Below are 9,212 nucleotides of genomic sequence, written 5' to 3'. Positions count from 1 at the left end.
TAAAATAAATTGGGTCGCACGTAAATTGACAGGGTCGGTCGGAAACCGGAACCGAACTTTATTTTTTTTTTAGGCCTTAGTGTGTGTGCAATGTGTCCAGGTCAGGACACACCAGCTGAACACAAAGCATTCTCTATCACAGCAAACTTAACATTATCACTTTGACATTTAGCACAGCTAAGGTTCACACAGTATCACCGCTCACTGTCACTTCTGAACATGACAGCTCGGACTTTGCTGCTGGCGTCATGATGTCATCAACCCCCTATCAGGAACAGCTCAAGCAGCCGGGAATCTGGAGTGCCTTCATTTTCTGCTGCTGAGGTAACCTCTAGTCGTATGACTCCCAGCAAAATAAGTGACATAAGTGTTGCCTGACTGGCTCTAACACACATGAGACAACACTGACAAGCTCCACAACCATATGGATGAGAGAAAATTGATAAATTACATGAAAATAATAGCAGAGAGTTAGTTCACATATGCCTTGTATCACTGAGTTATACATGCATTTCACTGGTTATAATTAGGGGTGCGAGATATGGATTTTTTCCCCAGCCGATATAATAACCGATAAATATCTTCTTCTCATGGCCGATAACCGATAATTTCACATTTTTACGTTTTAAAAAGAAGTTCTTAACCTGTAGTTTATGTTGGCGTGTACTTGTTTTTAATTGTTCTATAATGAACTAGCCATCTATTAAAGGTTTTTTACTTTTGTACCTGAAGAGCTGCCTTAGTTTCCCATCTTTTTTCAATTATGGATGATTTAATATTTGATAGCTCCGATCTAACTCACATCACTATTGTGAGTAAAGTGTATCACTCAATACAAAAAATTAACTAAGGCTTTTATAGAACCAAAACCCTATTGCTGCTTCGTCTGCAGATAAAACTAGGGATGGTGAATATGAATTTTCCCCTCTGTCCGACAACTGTTTACAACAAACAAGATTAAAAATGTTATCATTTATAGCCTAATGCATTCCCCCAGCTGGGGTAGTTGGCCCAACGCTATTTCAAGTTTCCCCCGTGCGGTGCGAGGGTGTATATCCCCGTGCGGTGTTAGGGTGTGTTTCAGCAGATTTATTGGCTGTCTGTCACCAGGCTGCAGGCGCACTGACATGCTCTGTGTGTGTGTCTGTCTGCTCATATGAAAACTGCCTTTCATCTGAAACAACCTATTCTTAAGTAAACCAGTAGATTACCGTGCCATTGTTTCCAACTGGGGCCGCGCCACAATATCAACATGTCTGGGCACAACATAAGCAGTTAACCAATGCATAGAAATGGATCTAAATCGCTCTGTAATGTCTCTAATGTGCACATATACCGTATCATGTCTGTCATTTGGTGATGCAGTAGCTCTGTACTCACTCTGACTCCCGTTATTAAAATGTTCGTAAAAAATATAAAATTCTACAATTTCGCTGAACTGGCATGTGTTGTAATGGTAAAGAGTAACTTGATACTTTTCAATCATCAATTAACGCTGCTCAACACAGCAACTCGACACAGCTGACGGTAACAGCACAAGTATTCTATAATGTAGATGGGGACTGAGATAACAGGAGAGAGTGAAAGCTATTACCAAGTATATACACTACATTCTCTCCTTATCTTGGGCTAACCTCTAGTCATTGGAATCATACTGAAATCACACAATTTATTCATTTCGCTGGGGACTACCCTGGGACACCCTCGTCAAGCTGACGTTCGAGTATGCAGGTCTAAGCTACTGCCGACAACGTCGTAAACTCGAGGCTATGTTGAAACATGTTTGTCTATTAATGCTAACCAACCCCGCTGCCTCCCTCCTCGCCAGGGTTGGTTTAACACACCCCCAGCTCAGACCTTTCCCCTCCTCTCAGAACCCTTGTGGGACATGTATTGCAAATTGCAGTAGCATTATCATCTGGAACTGTGAAAAGCACCCATGCCAGTCATGACATGTTTTGACTCTAGACTGTGTCACTGACTCACTCATTTATTTCTCCGACTGTTGACTTGTCTCGCCACTGACTTCTCCTATTTCATCTCTCCCTTGTGTGTGTACTAGGGCTGCACGATATTGGAAAAAACTGACATTGCGATATTCCCCGCCCATGCGATATATATTGCGATATGAAAAAATACAGATTTTCACCAGGTTAGCTCTATTTGAAAGAAAATAATATTTCTAGAATGATTGGGATGATTTTGTAGAGGAGTCCATCTGATTTTGGAGGGGAAATTAGGTATTTTAATGTTTCTCAACCACTGGGCTGTGACCTACTGGTAGGCCTCAGAGCGTCATCTATCAGGGTGCATACACATTTTGACCAATGGATTTCCATGACTTACATGAAAAAGTGAGTTATGACATTCTACTTTAAAATGTCACTAGCCTATACTTCACTTAGTGTAATGCAGCCTTTAAAACCAGGGAAAGACAACATGTATGCTGTATCACCATATTACCATCCAACATCTAAGACTATAGTCTCAAATCACAATACAATATGGATATAAATTTGATATATTGCCCACCCCTAATATTGAGTGCCAGAATCTACCTCCCAATGATGCTATTTGCAGAAAAACATTAGATTTAATTGATTAAAATCACTGCTTTCAACTTCTTTCGTTCTTCTAACGTTTCAATAAATCAACAATGAAACACCGCTGCCACTTCACACGGTTACTTCACACACTTGGTCTGACCCCCCTCCAGAAACTACCAAGTGGTACGCTCCGCATTTGGGGAGTTCCGGTTTTTGAGCGCACGCAGGGCAGTACAGAGACGAGGATTCACATGCAGCCGACCGGTGACAAACAATTCATTCGTGAAAAGTAATAAATATACATTTAATTGCCCAGCTATGTCTATTGTCTTTTTATTTTCACCGACATGTTTTGTGTAAATGAGTCGCTATGTATGATTACCTCTACCGTAACGTTACTGCTATCATCTGATGCATCATCAGACTGAGGGGGAGAGAGAGCTGCGGTGATACACGGACAACTTCTCAGTAATCACTTTAGCCTTCGTGTCATAAGTTGCGGTCTTGCTTTTTGGTGTTTCAAGAGTAAATATCTCCACTCCACGGACATGTTGAGTTACAGCAGCCAGCCTGCTGTATGCGAGTGCGCTGCAAGCTGTGGACAAGTCCGCCTCCGCAACCACATCGTTTACAGACAGGCTACTGTCAGCAACGCAACATAAGCAAAAACAATTCAATTTTGCTCTCTGTGCATGTTTGTTGTGTTGAAGCTAAGCATTAAATGAGTGAGTACAGTAGCGGGGCGTCTCTCTCCTTTGAGAGAGCCTGCATTTCACTCAGTAGGCTACCCCTAAAGTGAGAGTTTATCAAGCAACATGACGAGTTAATTTGCTTTTGACATCGCACGTCCTGCGATGTGACTATCGCGCATGCGCACATCGCAATGTCGATGTGTAAACGATATATCGTGCAGCCCTAGTGTGTACTGTGTAATCTCACTCACTGACCAGAGCCGCAAATGTGATTGGCTGAGTAACATCACGTGAGACGCTAAACCACTACCGAACAAATGCTAGTAGAAAAGCTATACTGGTTTAAAATAGAAATGCTCCTCAAAATTGTAGAATTGTCAGTAACTTATTAGTCTCACTGGCCAGCCTTCCCTCCCTACCGTGAGAGGAGTCTGGCGCCGCAGGTGTCCATAGTGGGATTGCGATGGGCGGCGCTTAGCGGCAGTGTCCTTGGAAAATAGTTTCCAACAATCCAACTTGCCGTTTTCAGCGTGTAGCCACGAGCTAGCGTGTAGGTTTCTGCCGTTAGCTTGCTAGCTAGTTAGCGTTGTTGTTTTCACTGAGGTGGCAGGGCAGTATTTACAGGGACACACAGGGAGGAGGGTGCGGAAGCCGCTCTGATTGACATGGTCGGAGCCAATGACAGAGCTTGTAATAAGCCGGGAGTGGACATCCGGCAGCAACTGAAACAGTCGCTCCAATGGGGAGCAGCTGTAGAGCAGGGGAGGGCTTATCCCAGTTGCCTGTTTCCGTGGCGCCAGACTCCTCTCCCGGTAGGGAGGGGAGGATGGCCAGCGAGACTAGTAACTTATAGGTTATAGGTCCACATCCGGTTAGGACGGCGTCTGGTTCTGGATCTGGATCACAGACTGCCTATTGGTGACCTATACTCTATTGGACTACAGGGCTGGTTATTCGGTGTAAATCATGTCCAGCTTCTGTATGCTCCTTCCTGGTAGAGCATTCTGGCAGAAATTATTAGAAAAGCTTTGTTATTGATGTTTGTTACCTGTTATTCAAGCAGCCTACTTTGCCAGATGGAAGAAAATACCCATCTCTCTAACTGGTAAGTGTATGTGGCCAATTATTGCAGGGCCATCAACTGTCAAGAGCCCCCTGATGGAAGAGGCCTGATTAGCAGATCAGAGCCAACATCCACTAAGGAAGGGCTCAGCTTCAGCAACAGAGAGGGGGGGCACAGACACAAGTAAACACAATTCAGGCTATTTAGCCTACCGGTACTTCATTCATCCATCCATGTATACAATTAACCAGAAGCAAAATTCTATTTGTCAGCCGAGCAAACAGAAAATAAAAATAAAATCCTTGTTCAACTCTGGCATCTTTGAATGCCCAAGGCATTCACATCTTCTTGCCAACAAATGATTGGCTCAATTCACATTAACATACTACAGTCTGAGATTGAAATTAATATTAGCCATAAACCTGCATCGGCTGCAACGCAATCTGTACAGGCGTGGGTAATGTTGCTGCCAAATCTGTTCTTTTTGACACTTTGGCAGAGAGCTAATTTGTCCCAAATCCAGCTTGAACTATTCAACATCTACATACTAATTTGGCAAATATTAATATAATTGGCTGATGAAGTTAAATTCAACAGCATCTTTTAATTAAGCAGTGTGTGCCATTTAACCAGTCTTGTGTAGGCTGAGCGGCACTGATCAGAGCTGGAGGGCAGGGAGGGCCGCTGCTGTCAGCAGGTCATTAACAGATGGCAGGGTGTCTGGAAGGTCAGCCACTCCTCTACTTAGGCCTGGGTGATATCAATATTATGACAATCCTATGAATTTTCCTCGATATCGATATATATCACGATATGCTTCACATAATATGTGTGATATTGTGCACAATCATGTTCAATAATCAAATCATCAGGTTCATCTCAGTGAACCTAATGGTAATGTTAGGTTTGAAGTCAAACAAAACAGAGATATTGAAATAAAAGCCCTACCATTCCTCATTTTATGAGAGTTTAAGTAAAATTTGCTTGTCATCCTCAATTTAGACATTTGTGTCACGAATTGAAATACCTTCATATCATCACGGTATGATTCCACAGAAAGATGATAAACAATAATATTGAATTATCACCCAGCTCTCTACTGTCAACTAAGGAAGGAGGAACAATACATCATGGGCATCTGCTCTCTTGCCCGCCACACTGACAGTGAGAAACAGCCTCTCACTCTCACCATTGTATTTTCAGTCAAAGTAAGACAAATCAAAACAGCTGACTCCTTTACAGCTAGTTTCAACAATGCTGCCTGCCAGTGTTTAATAGTATATTTGTCTTACATTGTTTGTGATTACATACTGATGATATCCATCCAAAGACAATAATCTGTACTGTAACAAAAAACATCTCCAGGAAAACTCACACCCCTGCCTGCCTTTAAAGTACTGTGGGTCGTGGCTCACAATTCATTATGAAGAACCAGATGTTCAACATTGTTAAGTGTCAGGCTGTCAGCCATGTTTCACCATTTAGAGCTGAATTTCAAACAGAAGTCAGCAACCAAGCTTAAGATCACTCCCAGTTTGAGAATTTTTTGGGGAAAACAAGCATTGCCTGACAGCCTATTAGGAGAAGGATGTGCCCATTTGAAACTATTAGGCTTCTATTCTGTCATTCTGACGAGCCATTAATGGTGACACTCAGAAACCTTGCACTGTGCAGAGATGCTGAGCTTGGGCTGCAGGAATACACTTACAAAGATTATTGCCTATTTAAAATACTGCAATCTGATATATATCGGGATTTGGGATTGATAAATGGATTCAAGTATGACCACTCTGTTCAAGAAACATGGCATGTCTAGGATATATCTAATACAGAATCTGAGATATACAGCTCTCATATCAACTTTTTCAAAATTGTTACAACAGAAGACTGGGTCTGATCAAGGCCAAGGCATTCTGTCAGAGACTGGCTCCCTTTGAAGAACAGCAGCCTATCTGTGAGGGTAGATTGCCAGTAGCTAATAAAATCACCTGACTAACAAGCTGTGGGTTTGGCAAAGACATACACACACCAAGATTGACCCAATAGACTGTGACTGGAGCATTTAGTAAACCATCCTAAACTAAGAGGAAACCTATGCAGTGCATAGACTAGTAACCATTTGCAACAAATTAAATTTATGTAATCCAAAGAAATAAGCAGCACATGCATTATTATCACTTGCATAGAAGAACCAATGCATTAATTCGTTTGGGGGAATTATTTGCTATATTCATAAAGGTTTCAATAATTATTGGGACTACTGTAGCTGTCCAATTCTATAAATCTTGTATTAGGCATACTCTTACCTGGGTAACAGTGTGCAGTCAAGCCTACTAGGCTGTTATCGATGCTTGACTATTTCCAACAAATTAATCATTTCATCAATATCCAAGAAGAACCCTAGCTGCATCGGCTGCAACGCAATCTGTACAGGCGTGGTCGGGAACTCCTCTGGCCATGGAACGAGACGAGTACACCAGACAAGAATCCTGGCTTTTAATAACATCCAAAATCGCTGGCTACGTTTCTCAAAACCGATGAAAGAGGGTGATCAACCACCAGCCTTGCAAGCTCAAAAAGTCCGTCCCGCGATATGCACGACAGAGAAAAATGCAATTCGTCTCTATTTATTAAACCCTTAGTGGAAAAAATGCCTGACCTGAATCACTGAATCCTAAATAGACATGACGAGATATAACGGAAAACACAGCAGACACGAGTACGTGGTAGTTGCAATTCATAAACTCATCTGCTCGGATGTGCTCCACCCTGATTTTCTAATGCTGTAACATTACCAGCAACAAACCGCATGAACAAGACCAAGTTGCAGTCATGATGTGAATGCCTCAGCTGAGCATGGCAGGAGGCTGGCCAAGGCTTCACGGAGCATCAACACTAGGAGGACAAACAGCAGCGGGGAGACCGAGTCGGAAATGTAACGTTATCGACATGACAACCTGTCATTGAGCAATTGCAACACGGCTGATCGACGAAACCCCATTGCGGGCCATTAGCATAACTAACATATCACACAAATTAACTGACGCCAATATTAGCCCTTTAAAAACGTTATTCACAATGATGTAACGACAAAAAGTCAATGAACGTTACCCCACTGCGATAGTGGTGAAATTAATTGACCAATAGCACGAGTAGTCGTGACCTACATTTTGCTTCTAAATGCAAGGTTGACACGCTAACGCTGCTTCAAGCCATGTCAAATGGCACTGATTGCTAACTTGGGATGATCACTGTGTAAAGTGCAATTTACACGTTTTTCCCCATCTATGGTTGGCTGCTATTGAATAATGTTGGTTGACAAAGTTCTACGTATCCGCGGCGGCTAGCTCTGCCTAGCTAGTGTTAGCACTAGTGTTAGCTAAAGGAAACGTCAGCCGCTAGCGTCACGTTAGCTTCCCGGCGTCGGCGATGCAGTCGGAAAGTTAGCGCGACATCTGTTCGCTCTAGTCAGAATTCAGAAACAGCACGTGCACCAAAGTGTAATTGCATTGAGTGTTTTTAGAAATGTTCGCCGACTAAAATATTTGTATCTGCACTTGTTGTCTCATTTGGACAGTAGGTTCAACTCTGCTGACAAGCTAACTACCTACCTGCTGCTCCAAGCGGCCTGTCCGCCATTTTGAGACATAAAAAAAAAGGAGGTGCAAAAAAATTACAGCCACATCGTCATTTTCCCCCACCTATTAACGCCAGATTTCTTCGAACTCGTCAGCTTCTTAATTGAAAACTAGTTAAACTCACCCTATTGCTCGCCCCGTGGATATCCTCGGCTGTCTCCAACACTAACACGAGCCGACAGGGCGTGAAGTTTTCGCTACAAAAGCTGATCTTGTGATGTGGAGGTAAAGTCAGCCCGTCTTGTCTCTCTACTAGCAATCCTTGCTTGTTTTTCGTACCGCACCGCATTCGCCTTCAGTCGGGCGTGCGCGCGCACGGGCTCGCGTTCACGAGTTGACAGGGGCGCGCACGCCCTTGATAGCAGTCAACAAAAAACAAAAACTATTCTAAAGGAAAGGTGCATGAATATTATGTTAACTATAATGTCTATATCTATCTATGTTATTTAATGAAGAATGCATTTGTAACTCTAGGAATAATTTCATGGAACAGGGAAACTTGTCAATATCACTTCTAAAGAGCTTGCCCATACCGCTCAGATAAGTAGCCTTATTAGAATAGCATTTCTTAGCTTTGCACTGACTTACAAAATGCTGGGTGCAGTAGTAGTTATAAAAAACAAACAAACCAGATGTTACTAGTTTTCCTTTATTCATTTTAATAGAAAAGCATACTCAGACCAAAAAAATAATAATTAGATTGTTATTTTGTAAAGAGCAACAGACAAGTACCACACTAGGGGAAGCGGGCTCCAAACAGCAGCCTATGTGCAGAGGAAATCTCATCACTTGAGAAAACAAAAGCTTCAGACAATCATCAATGAGTGTCACACACAGAGACAATACCATGACCAAATTGGGCAGTAGAAAACTGTAACGTGTGTGGTGGGATATATTACACACATTTTTCCACAGTAAGGACAATTTCTTCTTCCAAGAGGATGCCCACCTCCTTTTGCGTCTATGGTCTCTTTGCAACTTTGATCAAAGATGTATTAAGGAAGGAGAACAGTCACTTTGGACAAGAAATGGACAAAATCAAATCATTTTTTAAAAATAAGTAACCTTTGTAATCTGTATTTAGCAGATATTTCAGCAGTAGTTGCTTTGTGTTTGAGACGTTCAGATGATTTTCAATGCTAATAAATAAATGACTGATATTGTGAATGAATTAAGATACACATTCATCTTAGTTTTCTGAAGTAAACCATATACCTCATTGGATTATTTCACTTCTGAAGCGTAACCAGTAGGCGAATAAACATCTATAATG

The 9,212-nt window shown here is 42.1% G+C and overlaps 1 protein-coding gene across 1 annotated transcript in view; it reads right to left on the bottom strand.

The window, feature by feature from the left end:
* Positions 1-8,220, bottom strand: part of LOC310777442 (lissencephaly-1 homolog A-like) — a 32,607-nt gene extending 24,387 nt beyond the window's left edge. The window contains exon 1 of the mRNA XM_083637770.1: positions 8,064-8,220. The gene's annotated coding sequence lies outside the window, so the exon portion shown is untranslated. The remainder of the gene's footprint in view (positions 1-8,063) is intronic.
* Between the last annotated feature and the right edge of the window lie 992 nt (positions 8,221-9,212).

The sequence above is a fragment of the Poromitra crassiceps genome (assembly GCF_964638095.1).
Source record: "Poromitra crassiceps genome assembly, chromosome: 5".
NCBI lineage: Eukaryota > Metazoa > Chordata > Actinopteri > Beryciformes > Melamphaidae > Poromitra > Poromitra crassiceps.
Note: the sequence above shows the minus strand (reverse complement) of the source record. Positions and strands in the feature narration are given on the sequence as shown.